Source organism: Etheostoma spectabile, unplaced genomic scaffold, assembly GCF_008692095.1.
Source record: "Etheostoma spectabile isolate EspeVRDwgs_2016 unplaced genomic scaffold, UIUC_Espe_1.0 scaffold00004715, whole genome shotgun sequence".
Lineage (NCBI taxonomy): Eukaryota > Metazoa > Chordata > Actinopteri > Perciformes > Percidae > Etheostoma > Etheostoma spectabile.
Window position 1 is genome coordinate 151 of NW_022603184.1, and position 21,545 is coordinate 21,695.

At 45.0% G+C, this 21,545-nt stretch overlaps 10 non-coding genes and 9 pseudogenes across 10 annotated transcripts; all 19 read left to right on the top strand.

Annotated features, from left to right (window-relative positions):
• Positions 1-13,814: 13,814 nt before the first annotated feature.
• LOC116677272 (uncharacterized) lies at positions 13,815-13,933 on the top strand (annotated as a pseudogene).
• A 286-nt stretch (positions 13,934-14,219) lies between these two features.
• On the top strand, positions 14,220-14,338 carry LOC116677264 (5S ribosomal RNA). Its single transcript, XR_004328955.1, has one exon. It is a non-coding gene; the product is annotated as a 5S ribosomal RNA (ribosomal RNA).
• A 285-nt stretch (positions 14,339-14,623) lies between these two features.
• On the top strand, positions 14,624-14,740 carry LOC116677276 (uncharacterized; annotated as a pseudogene).
• Positions 14,741-15,022: 282 nt separating this feature from the next.
• LOC116677262 (5S ribosomal RNA) lies at positions 15,023-15,141 on the top strand. Its single transcript, XR_004328953.1, has one exon. It is a non-coding gene; the product is annotated as a 5S ribosomal RNA (ribosomal RNA).
• A 285-nt stretch (positions 15,142-15,426) lies between these two features.
• Positions 15,427-15,545, top strand: LOC116677261 (5S ribosomal RNA). Its single transcript, XR_004328952.1, has one exon. It is a non-coding gene; the product is annotated as a 5S ribosomal RNA (ribosomal RNA).
• Positions 15,546-15,829: 284 nt separating this feature from the next.
• Positions 15,830-15,948, top strand: LOC116677273 (5S ribosomal RNA). Its single transcript, XR_004328958.1, has one exon. It is a non-coding gene; the product is annotated as a 5S ribosomal RNA (ribosomal RNA).
• Positions 15,949-16,235: 287 nt separating this feature from the next.
• Positions 16,236-16,354, top strand: LOC116677265 (5S ribosomal RNA). Its single transcript, XR_004328956.1, has one exon. It is a non-coding gene; the product is annotated as a 5S ribosomal RNA (ribosomal RNA).
• Positions 16,355-16,641: 287 nt separating this feature from the next.
• LOC116677275 (uncharacterized) lies at positions 16,642-16,758 on the top strand (annotated as a pseudogene).
• Positions 16,759-17,044: 286 nt separating this feature from the next.
• On the top strand, positions 17,045-17,163 carry LOC116677280 (5S ribosomal RNA). The gene has a single exon (XR_004328961.1). It is a non-coding gene; the product is annotated as a 5S ribosomal RNA (ribosomal RNA).
• A 285-nt stretch (positions 17,164-17,448) lies between these two features.
• Positions 17,449-17,567, top strand: LOC116677263 (5S ribosomal RNA). The gene has a single exon (XR_004328954.1). It is a non-coding gene; the product is annotated as a 5S ribosomal RNA (ribosomal RNA).
• Positions 17,568-17,852: 285 nt separating this feature from the next.
• LOC116677278 (5S ribosomal RNA) lies at positions 17,853-17,971 on the top strand. The gene has a single exon (XR_004328959.1). It is a non-coding gene; the product is annotated as a 5S ribosomal RNA (ribosomal RNA).
• Positions 17,972-18,257: 286 nt separating this feature from the next.
• LOC116677279 (5S ribosomal RNA) lies at positions 18,258-18,376 on the top strand. The gene has a single exon (XR_004328960.1). It is a non-coding gene; the product is annotated as a 5S ribosomal RNA (ribosomal RNA).
• Positions 18,377-18,663: 287 nt separating this feature from the next.
• On the top strand, positions 18,664-18,782 carry LOC116677267 (5S ribosomal RNA). Its single transcript, XR_004328957.1, has one exon. It is a non-coding gene; the product is annotated as a 5S ribosomal RNA (ribosomal RNA).
• Positions 18,783-19,069: 287 nt separating this feature from the next.
• On the top strand, positions 19,070-19,188 carry LOC116677269 (uncharacterized; annotated as a pseudogene).
• Positions 19,189-19,473: 285 nt separating this feature from the next.
• On the top strand, positions 19,474-19,589 carry LOC116677271 (uncharacterized; annotated as a pseudogene).
• A 284-nt stretch (positions 19,590-19,873) lies between these two features.
• On the top strand, positions 19,874-19,990 carry LOC116677274 (uncharacterized; annotated as a pseudogene).
• A 285-nt stretch (positions 19,991-20,275) lies between these two features.
• LOC116677277 (uncharacterized) lies at positions 20,276-20,391 on the top strand (annotated as a pseudogene).
• Positions 20,392-20,673: 282 nt separating this feature from the next.
• On the top strand, positions 20,674-20,791 carry LOC116677268 (uncharacterized; annotated as a pseudogene).
• Positions 20,792-21,074: 283 nt separating this feature from the next.
• Positions 21,075-21,195, top strand: LOC116677270 (uncharacterized; annotated as a pseudogene).
• Positions 21,196-21,545: the final 350 nt, after the last annotated feature.

Sequence of the window (21,545 nt, forward strand, 5' to 3'; positions counted from 1 at the left end):
CTAAGGGGGGCGTGTCACATCACCAATAAAAAGGAAGTCTGCTGAGTTCATCGATCCTATACAAGCCTATATATACGTCATACAGGTCTTATCTGTGAAAGGGGGCGTGGCCGCATCATAAGGGGGCGGGTCAAACATCCCAATAAAAAATGAGTCTCTGCTGAGTTCATTGATACCTTACACAAGCCCTACACGTCATACAAGTCTTATCTGTGAAAGGGGGCGTGGCCGCATCATAAGAGGGCGTGTCAAACATCACCCATAAAAAGGAAGTCTCTGCTGAGTTCATTGATACTCACACAAGCCTATACGTCATACAGCTCCTTACTGGGAAAGGGGGCGTGGCCGCATCATAGGGGGCGGGTCAACATCACCATAAAAAAGGAAGTCTCTGCTGAGTTCAATGATACCTCACATAAGTATCTATGTTTACACGGTTCAAATGTATAAAAGGGGGCGTGGCCTGAGTGACTGGGCGTGGTCATAATATAGGGGCCGCCTCACTATCACATGTCGACCACCACGTTCTAAGTTTCATGTAATTCGGATGATGTTTTTCATATAAGGCTTATTTCCTGTTGCCAGGTGTGGCGCTATCTCCAAACTCCATATTGGCTGTAGGTGTCTTCAGGCTGGACTCTTGGTGTTTGTTGGAAATTTCAAGCAGATACGACAACGTACACTGTAGTTACAGCCCTTAAATCTTCATTGCTAAAAACTCAAGATGGCCGCCATGCCACGCCCACACCGTATGACGAAAACGTTTTTCTTTTAATAACTTTTCATCTTCAACATCTTAGATGACACAGACCAGTTTGAAGTTGATCGGATAAAAATCTCTAGGGGAGTTCGGTAAAGTATAGCACTTGTCTTTTAGGCCTACTTCCTGTTGCCAATAGGGGGCGCTATGACTTTGAGCGAATTTCGGCGTGTAGATGTCGTCAGGGGCGGACTCTGATGAATCCTGAAAAGTTTAAAGCAGATTTGACAAAGTACACTGTAGTTACAGCCCTTTTAACAGTGATCGCTAAACACTCAAAAATGGCGCCATGCCACGCCCACACCGTTTGACGAAAAGTTTTTCTTTTAATAACTTTTCATCTTCAACTCTTAAGATGACTCAGAACTGAATTTGAAGTCGATCTGATGAAATCTCTAGGAGGAGTTCGTTAAGTAAGCACCTTGTCCTTTAGACTACTTCCTGTTGCCACTAGGGGGCGCTATGACTTTGAGCGGAAGTTCGGCATGTGATGTCGTCAGGCCGGACTCTGATGAAACCTGGAAAGTTTTGAGGCAATCGGACAATGTCCACTCAAGTTACACTCACTTCCTGTTATAAGGCATATTTCCTGTTGCCAGATGGTGGCGCTATCTCCAAAACTCCATTTTGGCCTGTGGTGTCTCAGGCCTGGACTCTTGGTGTTTGTGGGAAATTTCAAGCAGATACGACAACGTACACTGTAGTTACAGCCAATTTCATCTTCATCGCTAAACACACCAAAATGGCCGCCATGCCACCCCACCACCGTATGAACAAAGTTTTTTCTTTTAATAACTTTTCATCGTCACATCTTAGGATGATACACACCAAGTTTGAAGTTGATCGGATGAAATCTCTAGGAGGAGTTCGTTAAGTATAGCACCTTGTCTTTTAGGCCTACTTCCTGTTGCCACTAGGGGGCGCTATGACTTTGAGCCCTAGCGGGGTGTAGAGTAGTCAGGGGCGGATCTGATGAGTCCTGAAGTTTCGAGGTAATCGGACAACGTACGCTCGAGTTACACCCCTTCCTGTTTCGGTGGCGAATCGCACAAAATGGCCGCCCCGCCACGGCCACGCCCTATGACGAAAAGTTTTTCTTTTAATAACTTTTCATCGTTAACATGTTAAGATGACACACACCAAGTTTGAACTGATCGGACGAAAGCTCTAGGAGGAGTTCGTTAAAGTACGACATGTGGAAATGGGCAAAATCGCACTAATTTCGCACATTCAAAACAAAATGGCGGACTTCCTGTTGGGTTTAGGGGGGGGCTACCATGGAGTTTTATGTCCGCCCTGCCATGATACATATGTGTACCAAGTTTCGTGACTCTACGTTAAACGTAGTGCAGGGGCTGAATTTTCGTAATATTGTAGGTGGCGCTAGCGAGCCATTTTTGCGCCTATTCCCGAACCATTAAAATACGTAAATTTTCACCAGACGATGCGACCGCCAAATTTGGTGAGTTTTTGAATATGATAAGTCCTCCAAAAAGGCAATTCATTTGACGGAAAAAGAATAATAATAATAATAATATATAATTCCTTCAGTTCCAATAGGGCCTTCGCCGCCTGTCGGCGCTCGGGCCCTAATAATATAATTCCTTCAGTTCCAATAGGGCCTTCGCCGCCTGTCGGCGCTCGGGCCTAATTAAAGCTGCAAGCAGCGATGGAGGGCCCTCGCTAACCCGCGCCAGTCGGGGTTACTGGCGGACGCCTCTCCTTGCGACCGCGCATTTGCGCGTCACTCAACACGCTGAAAATCGTCGCCAATGAAAAGGAAACTCCCTGCTGAGTTTCAATGATACCTCACACAAGCCTATACGTCATACAAGTCATTATCTGGGAAAGGGGGCGTGGCCGCATCATAGTGGGGCGGGTCAAACATAACCAATAAAAAAGGAAGTCTCTGCTGAGTTCATTGATACCTCACACAAGCCTATATGTCATACAGCTCCTTATCTGGGAAAGGGGGCGTGGCCGCATCATAGGGGGGCGGGTCAAACATCACAATAAAAAGAAAGTCTCGGCTGAGTTCAATGACACCTCACATAAGTATCTACGTTAACGGTTCAAATGTTATGAAAGGGGGCGTGGCCGGAGTGACTGGGCGTGGTCATAATATAGGGGCCTCCTCACTATCACATGTAGACCACACGTTCTAAGTTTCATGTAAATCGATGATGTTTGTCATATAAGGCTTATTTCCTGTTGCCAGGTGGTGGCGCTATCTCCAAAAGTCCTATTGGCCTGTAGGTGTCCTCAGGCCTGGACTCTTGGTGTTTGTGGGAAATTTCAAGCAGATACGACACGTACACTGTAGTTACAGCCACTTAATTCTTCATTGCTAAACACTCAAGATGGCCGCCAATGCCACGCCCACACCGTATGACGAAAAGTTTTTCTTTAATAACTTTTCATCGGTACATCTTAGGATGATACACACCAAGTTTGAAGATGATCAGATGAAATCTCTAGGAGGAGTTCGTTAAAGTATAGCACCTTGTGTTTTAGGCCTACTTCCTGTTGCCACTAGGGGGCGCTATGACTTTGAGCCAATAGCGGCGTGTAGATGTCGTCAGGGGCGGACTCTGATGAATCGTGAAAAGTTTCGAGCTAATCGGACAACGTACGCTCAAGTTACACCCCACTTCCTGTTTCGGTGGCGAATCGCACAAAATGGCCGCCCTGCCACGGCCACGCCCTATGACGAAAAGTTTTTCTTTTTAATAACTTTTCATCGTTAACGTGTTAAGATGACACACACCAAGTTTGAAGATGATCGGACGAAGCTCTAGGAGGAGTTCGTCAAAGTACGACATGTGGAAATGGGCAAAATCGCACTAATTTCGCACATTCAAAACAAAATGGCGGACTTCCTGTTGGGTTTGGGGGGGGGCTACCATGGAGTTTTATGTCCGCCCTGCCATGATACATATGTGTACCAAGTTTCGTGAGTCTACGATAAACGTAGTGCAGGGGCTGATTTTCGTAATATTGTAGGTGGCGCTAGCGAGCCATTTTTGTGCGCCTATTCCCAAACCATTAAAATACGTAAATTTTCACCAGACCTGATGTGACCGCCAAATTTGGTGAGTTTTTGAATATGATAAGTCCTCCAAAAAGGCAATTCATTGACGGAAAAAGAAAGAAAGAAAGAATAATAATAATTAAAGCTGCAAGCAGCGATGGAGGGCCCTCGCTAACCCGCGCCAGTCGGGGTTACTGGTGGACGCCTCTCCTTGCGACCGCGCATTTGCGCGTCACTCGTACCCTGAAAATCGTCGCCAATGAAAAGTGAACTCCCTGCTGAGTTCACTGATACCTCAAACAAGACTATACGTCATACAGGTCATTATCCGTGAAAGGGGGCGTGGCCGCATCATAAGGGGGCGGGTCAAACGTCACCAATAAAAAGGAAGTCCCTGCTCAGTTCATTGATACCTACACAAGCTATACGTCATACAAGTCATTATCTGTGAAAGGGGCGCTGGCCGCATAATAGTGGGGCGGGTCAAACATCACCAATAAAAAAAGAAGTCCCTGCTGAGTTCATTGATACCTTACACAAGCCTATACGTCACAGGTCACTATCTGTGGAAGGGGGCGTGGCCGCATCATAAGGGGGCGTGTCAAACATCACCAATAAAAAGGAAGTCTCTGCTGAGTTCATTGATACCTCACACAAGCCTATACGTCATAAGCTCCTTATCTGGAAAAGGGGCGTGGTCGCATCATAGGGGGTGGGTCCAACATCACCAATAAAAAGAAAGTCTCTGCTGAGTTCATTGACACCTCACATAAGTATCTACGTTAAACGGTTCAAATGTTATGAAAGGGGGCGTGGCCGGAGTGACTGGGCGTGGTCATAATATAGGGGCCTCCTCACTATCACATGTAGACACCACATTTTAAGTTCATGTAAATCGGATGATGTTTGTCATATAAGGCTTATTTCCTGTTGCCAGGTGGTGGCGCTATCTCCAAAAGTCCATATTGGCCTGTAGGTGTCCTCAGGCCTGGACTCTTGGTGTTTGTGGGAAATTTCAAGCAGATACGACAACGTACACTGTAGTTACAGCCACTTAATTCTTCATTGCTAATCACTCAAAATGGCCGCCATGCCACGCCCACACCCTTTGACGAAACGTTTTTCTTTTAATACCTTTCATCTTCAACATCTTAAGATGTCACACACAAGTTTGAAGTTGATCGGATAAAATCTCTAGGAGGAGTTCGTTAAAGTATAGCACCTTGTCTTTTAGGCCTACTTCCTGTTGCCAATAGGGGGCGCTATGACTTTGAGCGAATTTCGGCGTGTAGATGTCGTCAGGGGCGGACTCTGATGAATCCTGAAAAGTTTCATGCAGATTTGACAAAGTACACTGTAGTTACAGCCATTTAACAGTGATCGCTAAACACTCAAATGGCCGCCATGCCACGCCCACACACGTTTAACGAAAAGTTTTTCTTTTAATAACTTTTCATCTTCAACATCTTAAGATGACTCAGACTGAATTTAAGTCGATCTGATGAAATCCTAGGAGGAGTTCGTTAAAGTATAGCACTTGTCTTTAAGAACTACTTCCTGTTGCCACTAGGGGGCGCTATGACTTTGAGCGAAGTTCGGCATGTAGATGTCGTCAGGGCCGACTCTGATGAAACCTGGAAAGTTTTGAGGCATTCGGACAATGTCCACTCAAGTTACACTCACTTCCTGTATAAGGCATATTTCCTGTTGCCAGATGGTGGCGCTATCTCCAAAACTCCATTTTGGCCTGTAGGTGTCCTCAGGCCTGGACTCTTGGTGTTTGTGGGAAATTTCAAGCAGATACGACAACGTACACTGTAGTTACAGCCAATTTCATCTTCATCGCTAAACACCCAAAATGGCCGCCATGCCACGCCCACACCGTATGACGAAAAGTTTTTTCTTTAATAACTTTTCGTCGTCAACATCTTACGATGATACAGACCAAGTTGAAGATGATCGGATGAAATCTCTAGGAGGAGTTCGTTAAAGTATAGCACCTTGTCTTTTAGGCCTACTTCCTGTTGCCACTAGGGGGCGCTATGACTTTGAGCCAATAGCGGCGTGTAGATGTCGTCAGGGCGGACTCTGATGAGTCGTGGAAAGTTTCGAGCTAATCGGACAACGTACGCTCAAGTTACACCCACTTCCTGTTTCGGTGGCGAATTGCACAAAATGGCCGCCCCGCCACGGCCACGCCCTATGACGAAAAGTTTTTCTTTTAATAACTTTTCATCGTTAACATGTTAAGATGACACCCACCAAGTTTGAAGATGATCGGACGAAAGCCCTAGGAGGAGTTCGTTAAAGTACGACATGTGGAAATGGGCAAAATCGCAGTAATTTCGCACGTTCAAAACAAAATGGCGGACTTCCTGTTGGGTTTAGGGGGGGGCTACCATGGAGTTTTATGTCCGCCCTGCCATGATACATATGTGTACCAAGTTTCGTGACTCTACGTTAACGTAGTGCAGGGGCTGAATTTTCGTAATATTGTAGGTGGCGCTAGCGAGCCATTTTTGTGCGCCCATTCCCGAAACCATTAAAATACGTAAATTTTCACCAGACTTGATGCGACCGCCAAATTGGTGAGTTTTTGAATATGATAAGTCCTCCAAAAAGGCAATTCATTTGACGGAAAATAATAAAGAATAATAATAATTCCTTCAGTTCCAATAGGGCCTTCGCCGCCTGTCGGCGCTCGGGCCCTAATTAAAGCTGCAAGCAGCGATGGAGGGCCCTCGCTAACCCGCGCCAGTCGGGTTACCGGCGGACGCCTCTCCTTGCGACCGCGCATTTGCGCGTCACTCGTACCCTGAAAATCGTCGCCATGAAAAGTGAACTCCCTGCTGAGTTCACTGATACCTAACACAAGACTATACGTCATACAGGTCATTATCCGTGAAAGGGGCGTGGCCGCATCATAAGGGGGGGGGTCAAACATCACCAATAAAAAAAGAAGTCCCTGCTGAGTTCATTGATACCTCACACAAGCCTATACGTCATACACGTCATTATCCGTGAAAGGGGGCGTGACCGCATCATAAAGGGGCGGGTCAAACATCACCAATGAAAAAGGAACTCTCTGCTGAGTTCATTGATACCTCACAAAAGCCTACACGTCATACAGGTCACTATCTGTGAAAGGGGGCGTGGCCGCATCATAAAGGGGCGGGTCAAACATCACCAATGAAAAAGGAAGTCTCTGCTGAGTTCATTGATACCTCACACAAGCCTATACGTCATACAGCTCTTTATCTGGGAAAGGGGGCGTGGCCGCATCATAGGGGGGCGGGTCAAACATCACCAATAAAAAGGAAAGTCTCTGCTGAGTTCAATGACACCTCACATAAGTATCTACTTAAACGGTTCCAATGTTATGAAAGGGGGCGTGGCCGGAGTGACTGGGCGTGGTCATAATATAGGGGCCGCCTCACTATCACATGTAGACCACACGTTCTAAGTTTCATGTAAATCGGATGATGTTGTCATATGAGGCTTATTTCCTGTTGCCAGGTGGTGGCGCTATCTCAAAGTCCATATTGGCCTGTAGGTGTCCTCAGGCCTGGACTCTTGGTGTTTGTTGGAAATTTCAAGCAGATACGACAACGTACACTGTAGTTACAGCCACTAATTCTTCATTGCTAAAAACTCAGATGGCCGCCATGCCACGCCCACCGTATGACGAAACGTTTTTCTTTTAATAACTTTTCATCTTCAACATCTTATGATGACACAGACCAAGTTTGAAGTTGATCGGATAAAATCTCTAGGAGGAGTTCGTTAAAGTATAGCACCTTGTCTTTTAGGCCTACTTCCTGTTGCCAATAGGGGGCGCTATGACTTTGAGCAAATTTCGGCGTGTAGATGTCGCCAGGGGCGGACTCTGATGAATCCTGAAAAGTTTCAACCAGATTTGACAAAGTACACTGTAGTTACAGCCATTTAAACAGTGATCGCTAAACACTCAAAATGGCCGCCATGCCACGCCCACACCGTTTAACGAAAAGTTTTTCTTTTAATAACTTTTCATCTTCAACATCTTAAGATGACTCAGACTGAATTTGAAGTCGATCTGATGAAATCTCTAGGAGGAGTTCGTTAAAGTATAGCACCTTGTCTTTTAGAACTACTTCCTGTTGCCACTAGGGGGCGCTACGACTTTAAGCGAATTTCGGCATGTAGATGTTGTCAGGGGCGGACTCTGATGAATCGTGAAAAGTTTCAAGCCAATTGGACAATGTACACTCAAGTTACACTCACTTCCTGTCAGACGGCATATTTCCTGTTGCCAGATGGTGGCGCTATCTCCAAAAGTAAATTTTGGCATGTAGGTGTCCTCAGGCCTGGACTCTTGGTGTTTGTGGGAAATTTCAAGCAGATACGACAACGTACACTGTAGTTACAGCCAATTTCATCTTCATCGCTAAACACCCAAAATGGCCGCCATGCCACGCCCACACCGTATGACGAAAAGTTTTTCTTTTAATAACTTTTCATCGGTAACATCTTAGGATGATACACACCAAGTTTGAAGATGATCGGATGAAATCTCTAGGAGGAGTTCGTTAAAGTATAGCACCTTGTCTTTTAGGCCTACTTCCTGTTGCCACTAGGGGGCGCTATGACTTTGAGCCAATAGCGGCGTGTAGATGTCGTCAGGGGCGGACTCTGATGAGTCCTGGAAAGTTTCAAACCAATCGGACAACGTACGCTCAAGTTACACCCACTTCCTCTTTCGGTGGCGAATCGCACAAAATGGCCGCCCTGCCACGGCCACGCCCTATGACGAAAAGTTTTTCTTTTAATAACTTTTCATCGTTAACATGTTAAGATGACACACACCAAGTTTGAAGATGATCGGACGAAAGCTCTAGGAGGAGTTCGTTAAAGTACGACATGTGGAAATGGGCAAAATCGCACTAATTTCGCACATTCAAAACAAATGGCGGACTTCCTGTTGGGTTTAGGGGGGGGCTACCATGGAGTTTTATGTCCGCCCTGCCATGATACATATGTGTACCAAGTTTCGTGACTCTACGTTAAACGTAGTGCAGGGGCTGAATTTTCGTAATATTGTAGGTGGCGCTAGCGAGCCATTTTTGTGCGCCTATTCCCGAAACCATTAAAATACGTAAATTTTCACCAGACTTGATGCGACCGCCAAATTGGTGAGTTTTTGAATATGATAAGTCCTCCAAAAAGGCAATTCATTTGACGGAAAATAATAAAGAATAATAATAATTCCTTCAGTTCCAATAGGGCCTTCGCCGCCTGTCGGCGCTCGGGCCCTAATTAAAGCTGCAAGCAGCGATGGAGGGCCCTCGCTAACCCGCGCCAGTCGGGGTTACTGGCGGACGCCTCTCCTTGCGACCACGGCGCATTTGCGCGTCACTCACACGCTGAAAATCGTCGCCAATGAAAGGAACTCCCTGCTGAGTTCAATGATACCTCACACAAGCCTATACGTCATACAAGTCATTATCTGGGAAAGGGGGCGTGGCCGCATCATAGTGGGGCGGGTCAAACATAACCAATAAAAAAGGAAGTCTCTGCTGAGTTCATTGATACCTCACACAAGCCTATATGTCATACAGCTCCTTATCTGGGAAAGGGGGCGTGGCCGCATCATAGGGGGGCGGGTCAAACATCAACAATAAAAAGGAAAGTCTCGGCTGAGTTCAATGACACCTCACATAAGTATCTACGTTAAACGGTTCAAATGTTATGAAAGGGGGCGTGGCCGGAGTGACTGGGCGTGGTCATAATATAGGGCCTCCTCACTATCACATGTAGACCACACGTTCTAAGTTTCATGTAAATCGGATGATGTTTGTCATATAAGGCTTATTTCCTGTTGCCAGTGGTGGCGCTATCTCCAAAAGTCCATATTGGCCTGTAGGTGTCTTCAGGCTGGACTCTTGGTGTTTGTGGGAAATTTCAAGCAGATACGACAACGTACACTGTAGTTACAGCCACTTAATTCTTCATTGCTAAACACTCAAGATGGCCGCCATGCCACGCCCACACCGTTTAACGAAAAGTTTTCTTTTAATAACTTTTCATCTTCAACATCTTAAGATGACTCAGACTGAATTTGAAGTCGATCTGATGAAATCTCTAGGAGGAGTTCGTTAAAGTATAGCACCTTGTCTTTTAGAACTACTTCCTGTTGCCACTAGGGGCGCTATGACTTTGAGCCAATAGCGGCATGTAGATGTCGTCAGGGCGTACTCTGATGAAACCTGGAAAGTTTTGAGGCAATCGGACAATGTACACTCAAGTTACATCACTTCCTGTTATAAGGCATATTTCCTGTTGCCAGATGGTGGCGCTATCTCCAAAACTCCATATTGGCCTGTAGGTGTCCTCAGGCCGGGACTCTTGGTGTTTGTGGGAAATTTCAAGCAGATACACAACGTACACTGTAGTTACAGCCAATTTTATCTTCATCGCTAAACACCCAAATGGCCGCCATGCCACGCCCACACCGTATGACGAAAAGTTTTTCTTTTAATAACTTTTCATCGGTAACATCTTAGGATCATACACACCAAGTTTGAAGTTGATCGGATGAAATCTCTAGCAGGAGTTCGTTAAAGTATAGCACCTTGTCTTTTAGGCCTACTTCCTGTTGCCACTAGGGGGCGCTATGACTTTGAGCCAATAGCGGCGTGTAGATGTCGTCAGGGGCGGACTCTGATGAATCGTGGAAAGTTTCAAACCAATCGGACAACGTACGCTCAAGTACACCCACTTCCTCTTTCGGTGGCGAATCGCACAAAATGGCCGCCCCGCCACGGCCACGCCCTATGACGAAAGTTTTTCTTTTAATAACTTTTCATCGTTAACATGTTAAGATGACACACCCAAGTTTGAAGCTGATCGGACGAAAGCTCTAGGAGGAGTTCGTTAAAGTACGACATGTGGAAATGGCCATAATCGCACTAATTTCGCACATTCAAAACAAATGGCGGACTTCCTGTTGGTTTAGGGGGGGGCTACAATGAAGTTTTATGTCCGCCCTGCCATGATACATATGTGTACCAAGTTTCGTGAGTCTACGATAAACGTAGTGCAGGGGCTGAATTTTCGTAATATTGTAGGTGGCGCTAGCGAGCCATTTTGTGCGCCTATTCCCAAAACCATTAAAATACGTAAATTTTCACCAGACCTGATGCGACCGCCAAATTTGGTGAGTTTTTGAATATGATAAGTCCTCCAAAAAGGCAATTCATTTGACGGAAAATAATAATAATAATAATAATAATAATTCCTTCAGTTCCAATAGGGCCTTCGCCGCCTGTCGGCGCTCGGGCCCTAATTAAAGCTGCAAGCAGCGATGGAGGGCCCTCGCTAACCTGCGCGAGTCGGGGTTACTGGCGGACGCCTCTCCTTGCGACCGCGCATTTGCGCGTCACTCGTACCCTGGATATCGTCGCCAATGAAAAGTGAACTCCCTGCTGAGTTCGTTGATACCTCACACAAGCCTATACGTCACAGAGGTCATTATCCGTGAAAGGGGGCGTGGCCGCATCATAAGGGGGCGGGTCAAACATCACCCATAAAAAAGGAACTTTCTGCTGAGTTCATTGACACCTCATACAAGCCTATACGTCATACAGGTCATTATCTGTGAAAGGGGGCGTGGCCGCATCATAAGGGGGCGGGTCAAACATCACCCATAAAAAAGGAACTTTCTGCTGAGTTCATTGATACCTCACACAAGCCTATACGTCATACAGGTCATTATCTGTGAAAGGGGGCGTGGCCGCATCATAGGGGGGCGGGTCAAACATCACCAATAAAAAAGGAAGTCTCTGCTGAGTTCATTGATACCTCACACAAGCCTATACGTCATACAAGTCTTATCTGGGAAAGGGGCGTGGCCGCATCATATGGGGCGGGTCAAACATCACCAATAAAAAGGGAAGTCACTGCTGAGTTCAATGACACCTCACATAAGTATCTACGTTAAACGGTTCAAATGTTATGAAAGGGGGCGTGGCCGGAGTGACTGGGCGTGGTCATAACATAGGGGCCGCCTCACTATCACATGTAGACCACACGTTCTAAGTTTCATGTAATCGGATGATGTTTTTCATATAAGGCTTATTTCCTGTTGCCAGGTGGTGGCGCTATCTCCAAAACTCCATATTGGCCTGTAGGTGTCTTCAGGCCTGGACTCTTGGTGTTTGTTGGAAATTTCAAGCAGATACGACAACGTACACTGTAGTTACAGCCACTTAATTCTTCATTGCTAAAAACTCAAGATTGCCGCCATGCCACGCCCACACCGTATGACGAAACGTTTTTCTTTTAATAACTTTTCATCTTCAACATCTTATGATGACACAGACCAAGTTTGAAGTTGATCGGATAAAATCTCTAGGAGGAGTTCGTTAAGTATAGCACCTTGTCTTTTAGGCCTACTTCCTGTTGCCAATAGGGGGCGCTATGACTTTGAGCGAATTTCGGCGTGTAGATGTCGTCAGGGGCGGACTCTGATGAATCCTGAAAAGTTTCAAGCAGATTTGACAAAGTACACTGTAGTTACAGCCATTTTAACAGTGATCGCTAAACACTCAAAATGGCCGCCATGCCACGCCCACCCCGTTTGACGAAAAGTTTTTCTTTTAATAACTTTTCATCTTCAACATCTTAAGATGACTCAGACTGAATTTGAAGTCGATCTGATGAAATCTCTAGGAGGAGTTCGTTAAAGTATAGCACCTTGTCCTTTAGAACTACTTCCTGTTGCCACTAGTTGGCCACTATGAGGGCGCTGACTTTGCGAAGTTCGGCATGTAGATGTCGTCAGGGCCGGACTCTGATGAAACCTGGAAAGTTTTGAGGCAATCGGACAATGTCCACTCAAGTTACACTCACTTCCTGTCAGACGGCATATTTCCTGTTGCCAGATGGTGGCGCTATCTCCAAAAGTCCATATTGGCCTGTAGGTGTCCTCAGCCTGGACTCTTGGTGTTTGTGGGAAATTTCAAGCAGATACGACAACGTACACTGTAGTTACAGCCAATTTCATCTTCATCGCTAAACACCCAAAATGGCCGCCATGCCACGCCCACACCGTATGACGAAAAGTTTTTCTTTTAATAACTTTTCATCGGTAACATCTTAGGATGATACACACCAAGTTTGAAGTTGATCGGATGAAATCTCTAGGAGGAGTTCGTAAAAGTATAGCACCTTGTCTTTTAGGCCTACTTCCTGTTGCCACTAGGGGCGCTATGACTTTGAGCCAATAGCGGCGTGTAGATGTCGTCAGGGGCGGACTCTGATGAATCGTGGAAAGTTTCGAGCTAATCGGACAACGTACGCTCGAGTTACACCCACTTCCTGTTTCGGTGGCGAATCGCACAAAATGGCCGCCCCGCCACGGCCACGCCTATATGACGAAAAGTTTTTCTTTTAATAACTTTTCATCGTTAACATGTTAAGATGACACACACCAAGTTTGAAGCTGATCGGACGAAAGCTCTAGGAGGAGTTCGTCAAAGTACGACATGTGGAAATGGGCAAAATCGCACAAATTTCGCACATTCAAAACAAAATGGCGGACTTCCTGTTGGGTTTAGGGGGGGGCTACCATGGAGTTTTATGTCCGCCCTGCCATGATACATATGTGTACCAAGTTTCGTGAGTCTACGATAAACGTAGTGCAGGGGCTGAATTTTCGTAATATTGTAGGTGGCGCTAGCGAGCCATTTTTGTGCGCCTATTCCCGAAACCATTAAAATACGTAAATTTTCACCAGACTTGATGCGACCGCCAATTTGGTGAGTTTTTGAATATGATAAGTCCTCCAAAAGGCAATTCATTTGACGGAAAATAATAATAATAATAATAATAATAATTCCTTCAGTTCCAATAGGGCCTTCGCCGCCTGTCGGCGCTCGGGCCCTAATAAGTTCTGGAAGACACCAAGTCCACCAAGTCTAAGTAAGGTAAGAGAACGTTCAGGTCTTCACATCTAGAAATAGCTGGATTTCGCCCTGTATGGTTGCTTACGGCACACACACCCTGAAAGTGCCCGCTCTCGTCTGATCTCGGAAGCCAAGCAGGGTTGGGCCGGCTTAGTACTTGGATGGGAGACCGCCTGGGAATACCTGGTGCTGTAAGCTTTTTAGTTAGCCTAAGGCGCTGTGGCTTCTTTGCTGGACGTAGAGCAAACAAGGAAACTGTATAAAGGACGTAACTTTTTTTTTTGAAGCACCATTCTTCTTTAGAATTATAATAAACGAACTCAGTGTTCCACATTTCAAGTAAGAGTTCAAAATACTTGCAGTTTGACCACAGCATAAATAAATAATAAGTTCTGGAAGACAACAAGTCCACCAAGTCTAAGTAAGGTAAGAGAACGTTCAGGTCTTCACATCTAGAAATAGCTGGATTTCGCCCTGTATGGTTGCTTACGGCCACACCACCCTGAAAGTGCCCGCTCTCGTCTGATCTCGGAAGCCAAGCAGGGTTGGGCCGGCTTAGTACTTGGATGGGAGACCGCCTGGGAATAGCTGCTGCTGTAAGCTTTTTAGTTAGCCTAAGGCGCTGTGGCTTCTTTGCTGGACGTAGAGCTGACAAGGAAACTGTATTGAGGACGTAACTTTTTTTTTTGAAGCACCATTCTTCTTTCGAATTAAAATAAACAATCTCAGTGTTCAACATTTCAAGTAAGAGTTCAAAATACTTGCAGTTTGACCACAGCATAAATAAATAATATGTTCTCGAAGACAACAAGTCCACCAAGTCTAAGTAGGGTATTAGAACCTTCAGGTTTTCACATATAGAAATAGCTGGATTTCGCCTGCATGGTTGCTTACGGCCATACCACCCTGAAAGTGCCCGCTTCGTCTGATCTCGGAAGTCAGCTGGGTTGGGCCGGCTTAGTACTTGGATGGGAGACCGCCTGGGAATACCTGGTGCTGTAAGCTTTTAGTTAGCCTAAGGCGCTGTGGCTTCTTTGCTGGACGTAGAGCAAACAAGGAAACTGTATAGAGGACGTAACTTTTTTTTGAAGCACCATTCTTCTTTAGAATTTAATAAACGAACTCAGTGTTCCACATTTCAAGTAAGAGTTCAAAATACTTGCAGTTTGACCCCAGCATAAATAAATAATAAGTTCTGGAAGACAACAAGTCCACCAAGTCTAAGTAAGGTATGAGAACCTTCAGGTCTTTACATCTAGAAATAGCTGGATTTCGCCCTGTATGGTTGCTTACGGCCACACCACCCTGAAAGTGCCCGCTCTCGTCTGATCTCGGAAGCCAAGCAGGGTTGGGCCGGCTTAGTACTTGGATGGGAGACCGCCTGGGAATACCTGGTGCTGTAAGCTTTTTAGTTAGCCTAAGGCGCTGTGGCTTCTTTGCTGGACGTAGAGCAAACAAGGAAACTGTATTGAGGACGTAACTTTTTTTTTTGAAGCACCATTCTTCTTTAGAATTAAAATAAACAATCTCAGTGTTCAACATTTCAAGTAAGATTCAAAATACTTGCAGTTTGACCACAGCATAAATAAATAATATGTTCTCGAAGACAACAAGTCCACCAAGTCTAAGTAGGGTATTAGAACCTTCAGGTTTTCACATATAGAAATAGCTGGATTTCGCCTTGCATGGTTGCTTACGGCCATACCACCCTGAAAGTGCCCGCTCTCGTCTGATCTCGGAAGCCAAGCAGGGTTGGGCCGGCTTAGTACTTGGATGGGAGACCGCCTGGGAATACCTGGTGCTGTAAGCTTTTTAGTTAGCCTAAGGCGCTGTGGCTTCTTTGCTGGACGTAGAGCAAACAAGGAAACTGTATAAAGGACGTAACTTTTTTTTTTGGAAGCACCATTCTTCTTTAGAATTAAAATAAACAATCTCAGTGTTCAACATTCAAGTAAGATTCAAAATACTTGCAGTTTGACCACAGCATAAATAAATAATAAGTTCTGGAAGACAACAAGTCCACCAGTCTAAGTAGGGTATTAGAACCTTCAGGTTTTCACATATAGAAATAGCTGGATTTCGCCTTGCATGGTTGCTTACGGCCATACCACCCTGAAAGTGCCCGCTCTCGTCTGATCTCGGAAGCCAAGCAGGGTTGGGCCGGCTTAGTACTTGGATGGGAGACCGCCTGGGAATACCTGGTGCTGTAAGCTTTTTAGTTAGCCTAAGGCGCTGTGGCTTCTTTGCTGGACGTAGAGCAAACAAGGAAACTGTATAAAGGACGTAACTTTTTTTTTTTGAAGCACCATTCTTCTTTAGAATTATAATAAACGAACTCAGTGTTCAACATTTCAAGTAAGAGTTCAAAATACTTGCAGTTTGACCACAGCATAAATAAATAATAAGTTCTGGAAGACAACAAGTCCACCAAGTCTAAGTAAGGTATGAGAACCTTCAGGTCTTCACATCTAGAAATAGCTGGATTTCGCCCTGTATGGTTGCTTACGGCCACACCACACTGAAAGTGCCCGCTCTCGTCTGATCTCGGAAGCCAAGCAGGGTTGGGCCGGCTTAGTACTTGGATGGGAGACCGCCTGGGAATACCTGGTGCTGTAAGCTTTTTAGTTAGCCTAAGGCGCTGTGGCTTCTTTGCTGGACGTAGAGCAAACAAGGAAACTGTATAAAGGACGTAACTTTTTTTTTTTGAAGCACCATTCTTCTTTAGAATTATAATAAACGAACTCAGTGTTCAACATTTCAAGTAAGAGTTCAAAATACTTGCAGTTTGACCACAGCATAAATAAATAATAAGTTCTGGAAGACAACAAGTCCACCAAGTCTAAGTAAGGTATGAGAACCTTCAGGTCTTCACATCTAGAAATAGCTGGATTTCGCCCTGTATGGTTGCTTACGGCCACACCACACTGAAAGTGCCCGTCTCGTCTGATCTCGGAAGCCAAGCAGGGTTGGGCCGCTTAGTACTTGGATGGGAGACCGCCTGGGAATAGCTGCTGCTGTAAGCTTTTTAGTTAGCCTAAGGCGCTGTGGCTTCTTTGCTGGACGTAGAGCTGACAAGGAAACTGTATTGAGGACGTAACTTTTTTTTTTGAAGCACCATTCTTCTTTCGAATTAAAATAAACAATCTCAGTGTTCAACATTTCAAGTAAGAGTTCAAAATACTTGCAGTTTGACCACAGCATAAATAAATAATATGTTCTCGAAGACAACAAGTCCACCAAGTCTAAGTAGGGTATTAGAACCTTCAGGTTTTCACATATAGAAATAGCTGGATTTCGCCTTGCATGGTTGCTTACGGCCATACCACCCTGAAAGTGCCCGCTCTCGTCTGATCTCGGAAGTCAAGCTGGGTTGGGCCGGCTTAGTACTTGGATGGGAGACCGCCTGGGAATACCTGGTGCTGTAAGCTTTTTAGTTAGCCTAAGGCGCTGTGGCTTCTTTGCTGGACGTAGAGCAAACAAGGAAACTGTATAGAGGACGTAACTTTTTTTTTGAAGCACCATTCTTCTTTAGAATTATAATAAACGAACTCAGTGTTCCACATTTCAAGTAAGAGTTCAAAATACTTGCAGTTTGACCCCAGCATAAATAAATAATAAGTTCTGGAAGACAACAAGTCCACCAAGTCTAAGTAAGGTATGAGAACCTTCAGGTCTTTACATCTAGAAATAGCTGGATTTCGCCCTGTATGGTTGCTTACGGCCACACCACCCTGAAAGTGCCCGCTCTCGTCTGATCTCGGAAGCCAAGCAGGGTTGGGCCGGCTTAGTACTTGGATGGGAGACCGCCTGGGAATACCTGGTGCTGTAAGCTTTTTAGTTAGCCTAAGGCGCTGTGGCTTCTTTGCTGGACGTAGAGCAAACAAGGAAACTGTATTGAGGACGTAACTTTTTTTTTTGAAGCACCATTCTTCTTTAGAATTAAAATAAACAATCTCAGTGTTCAACATTTCAAGTAAGATTCAAAATACTTGCAGTTTGACCACAGCATAAATAAATAATATGTTCTCGAAGACAACAAGTCCACCAAGTCTAAGTAGGGTATTAGAACCTTCAGGTTTTCACATATAGAAATAGCTGGATTTCGCCTTGCATGGTTGCTTACGGCCATACCACCCTGAAAGTGCCCGCTCTCGTCTGATCTCGGAAGCCAAGCAGGGTTGGGCCGGCTTAGTACTTGGATGGGAGACCGCCTGGGAATACCTGGTGCTGTAAGCTTTTTAGTTAGCCTAAGGCGCTGTGGCTTCTTTGCTGGACGTAGAGCAAACAAGGAAACTGTATAAAGGACGTAACTTTTTTTTTTTGAAGCACCATTCTTCTTTAGAATTAAAATAAACAATCTCAGTGTTCAACATTTCAAGTAAGATTCAAAATACTTGCAGTTTGACCACAGCATAAATAAATAATAAGTTCTGGAAGACAACAAGTCCACCAAGTCTAAGTAGGGTATTAGAACCTTCAGGTTTTCACATATAGAAATAGCTGGATTTCGCCTTGCATGGTTGCTTACGGCCATACCACCCTGAAAGTGCCCGCTCTCGTCTGATCTCGGAAGCCAAGCAGGGTTGGGCCGGCTTAGTACTTGGATGGGAGACCGCCTGGGAATACCTGGTGCTGTAAGCTTTTTAGTTAGCCTAAGGCGCTGTGGCTTCTTTGCTGGACGTAGAGCAAACAAGGAAACTGTATAAAGGACGTAACTTTTTTTTTTTGAAGCACCATTCTTCTTTAGAATTATAATAAACGAACTCAGTGTTCAACATTTCAAGTAAGAGTTCAAAATACTTGCAGTTTGACCACAGCATAAATAAATAATAAGTTCTGGAAGACAACAAGTCCACCAAGTCTAAGTAAGGTATGAGAACCTTCAGGTCTTCACATCTAGAAATAGCTGGATTTCGCCCTGTATGGTTGCTTACGGCCACACCACACTGAAAGTGCCCGCTCTCGTCTGATCTCGGAAGCCAAGCAGGGTTGGGCCGGCTTAGTACTTGGATGGGAGACCGCCTGGGAATACCTGGTGCTGTAAGCTTTTTAGTTAGCCTAAGGCGCTGTGGCTTCTTTGCTGGACGTAGAGCAAACAAGGAAACTGTATAAAGGACGTAACTTTTTTTTTTTGAAGCACCATTCTTCTTTAGAATTATAATAAACGAACTCAGTGTTCAACATTTCAAGTAAGAGTTCAAAATACTTGCAGTTTGACCACAGCATAAATAAATAATAAGTTCTGGAAGACAACAAGTCCACCAAGTCTAAGTAAGGTATGAGAACCTTCAGGTCTTCACATCTAGAAATAGCTGGATTTCGCCTTGCATGGTTGCTTACGGCCATACCACCCTGAAAGTGCCCGCTCTCGTCTCATCTCGGAAGCCAAGCAGGGTTGGGCCGGCTTAGTACTTGGATGGGAGACCGCCTGGGAATAGCTGCTGCTGTAAGCTTTTTAGTTAGCCTAAGGCGCTGTGGCTTCTTTGCTGGACGTAGAGCTGACAAGGAAACTGTATTGAGGACGTAACTTTTTTTTTGAAGCACCATTCTTCTTTCGAATTAAAATAAACAATCTCAGTGTTCAACATTTCAAGTAAGAGTTCAAAATACTTGCAGTTTGACCACAGCATAAATAAATAATATGTTCTCGAAGACAACAAGTCCACCAAGTCTAAGTAGGGTATTAGAACCTTCAGGTTTTCACATATAGAAATAGCTGGATTTCGCCTTGCATGGTTGCTTACGGCCATACCACCTGAAAGTGCCCGCTCTCGTCTGATCTCGGAAGTCCAGCGGGTTGGGCCGGCTTAGTACTTGGATGGGAGACCGCCTGGGAAACCTGGTGCTGTAAGCTTTTTAGTTAGCCTAAGGCGCTGTGGCTTCTTTGCTGGACGTAGAGCAAACAAGGAAACTGTATAGAGGACGTAACTTTTTTTTTGAAGCACCATTCTTCTTTAGAATTATAATAAACAAACTCAGTGTTCCACATTTCAAGTAAGAGTTCAAATACTTGCAGTTTGACCCCAGCATAAATAAATAATAAGTTCTGGAAGACAACAAGTCCACCAAGTCTAAGTAAGGTATGAGAACCTTCAGGTCTTCACATCTAGAAATAGCTGGATTTCGCCCTGTATGGTTGCTACGGCCACACCACCCTGAAGTGCCCGCTCTCGTCTGATCTCGGAAGCCAAGCAGGGTTGGGCCGGCTTAGTACTTGGATGGGAGACCGCCTGGGAATACCTGGTGCTGTAAGCTTTTTAGTTAGCCTAAGGCGCTGTGGCTTCTTTGCTGGACGTAGAGCAAACAAGGAAACTGTATAGAGGACGTAACTTTTTTTTTTGAAGCACCATTCTTCTTTAGAATTAAAATAAACAATCTCAGTGTTCAACATTTCAAGTAAGAGTTCAAAATACTTGCAGTTTGACCACCAGCATAAATAAATAATAAGTTCTGGAAGACAACAAGTCCCACAGTCTAAGTAAGGTAAGAGAACGTTCAGGTCTTCACATCTAGAAATAGCTGGATTTCGCCTGTATGGTTGCATACGGCCACACCCCCTGAAGTGCCCGCTCTCGTCTGATCTCGGAAGCCAAGCAGGGTTGGGCCGGCTTAGTACTTGGATGGGAGACCGCCTGGAATACCTGGTGCTGTAAGCTTTTTAGTTAGCCTAAGGCGCTGTGGCTTCTTTGCTGGACGTAGAGCAAACAAGGAAACTGTATAGAGGACGTAACTTTTTTTTTTGAAGCACCATTCTTCTTTAGATTAAAATAAACATCTCAGTGTTCAACATTTCAAGTAAGAGTTCAAAATACTTGCAGTTTACCACAGCATAAATAAATAATAAGTTCTGGAAGACAACAAGTCCACCAAGTCTAAGTAAGGTAAGAAACGTTCAGGTCTTCACATCTAGAAATAGCTGGATTTCGCCCTGTATGGTTGCTTACGGCCACACCACCCTGAAAGTGCCCGCTCTCGTCTGATCTCGGAAGCCAAGCAGGGTTGGGCCGGCTTAGTACTTGGATGGGAGACCGCCTGGAATACCTGGTGCTGTAAGCTTTTAGTTAGCCTAAGGCGCTGTGGCTTCTTTGCTGGACGTAGAGCAAACAAGGAAACTGTATAAAGGACGTAACTTTTTTTTTTTTGAAGCACCATTCTTCTTTAGAATTATAATAAACGAACTCAGTGTTCCACATTTCAAGTAAGAGTTCAAATACTTGCAGTTTGACCACAGCATAAATAAATATGTTCTGGAAGACAACAAGTCCACCAAGTCTAAGTAAGGTAAGAGAACGTTCAGGTCTTCACATCTAGAAATAGCTGGATTTCGCCCTGTATGGTTGCATACGGCCACACACCACCCTGAAAGTGCCCGCTCTCGTCTGATCTCGGAAGCCAAGCAGGGTTGGGCCGGCTTAGTACTTGGATGGGAGACCGCCTGGGAATACCTGGTGCTGTAAGCTTTTAGTTAGCCTAAGGCGCTGTGGCTTCTTTGCTGGACGTAGAGCAACAAGGAACGATAAAGGACGTAACTTTTTTTTTTTGAAGCACCATTCTTCTTTAGAATTATAATAAACGAACTCATGTTCCACATTTCAAGTAAGAGTTCAAAATACTTGCAGTTGACCCCAGCATAAAAAATAATAAGTTCTGGAAGACAACAAGTCCACCAAGTCTAAAAGTAAGGTATGAGAACCTTCAGGTTTCACATCTAGAAATAGCTGGATTTGCCTGTATGGGTTGCTTACGGCCACACCACCCTGAAAGTGCCCGCTCTCGTTGATCGGAAGCAAGCAGGGTTGGGCAGGCTTAG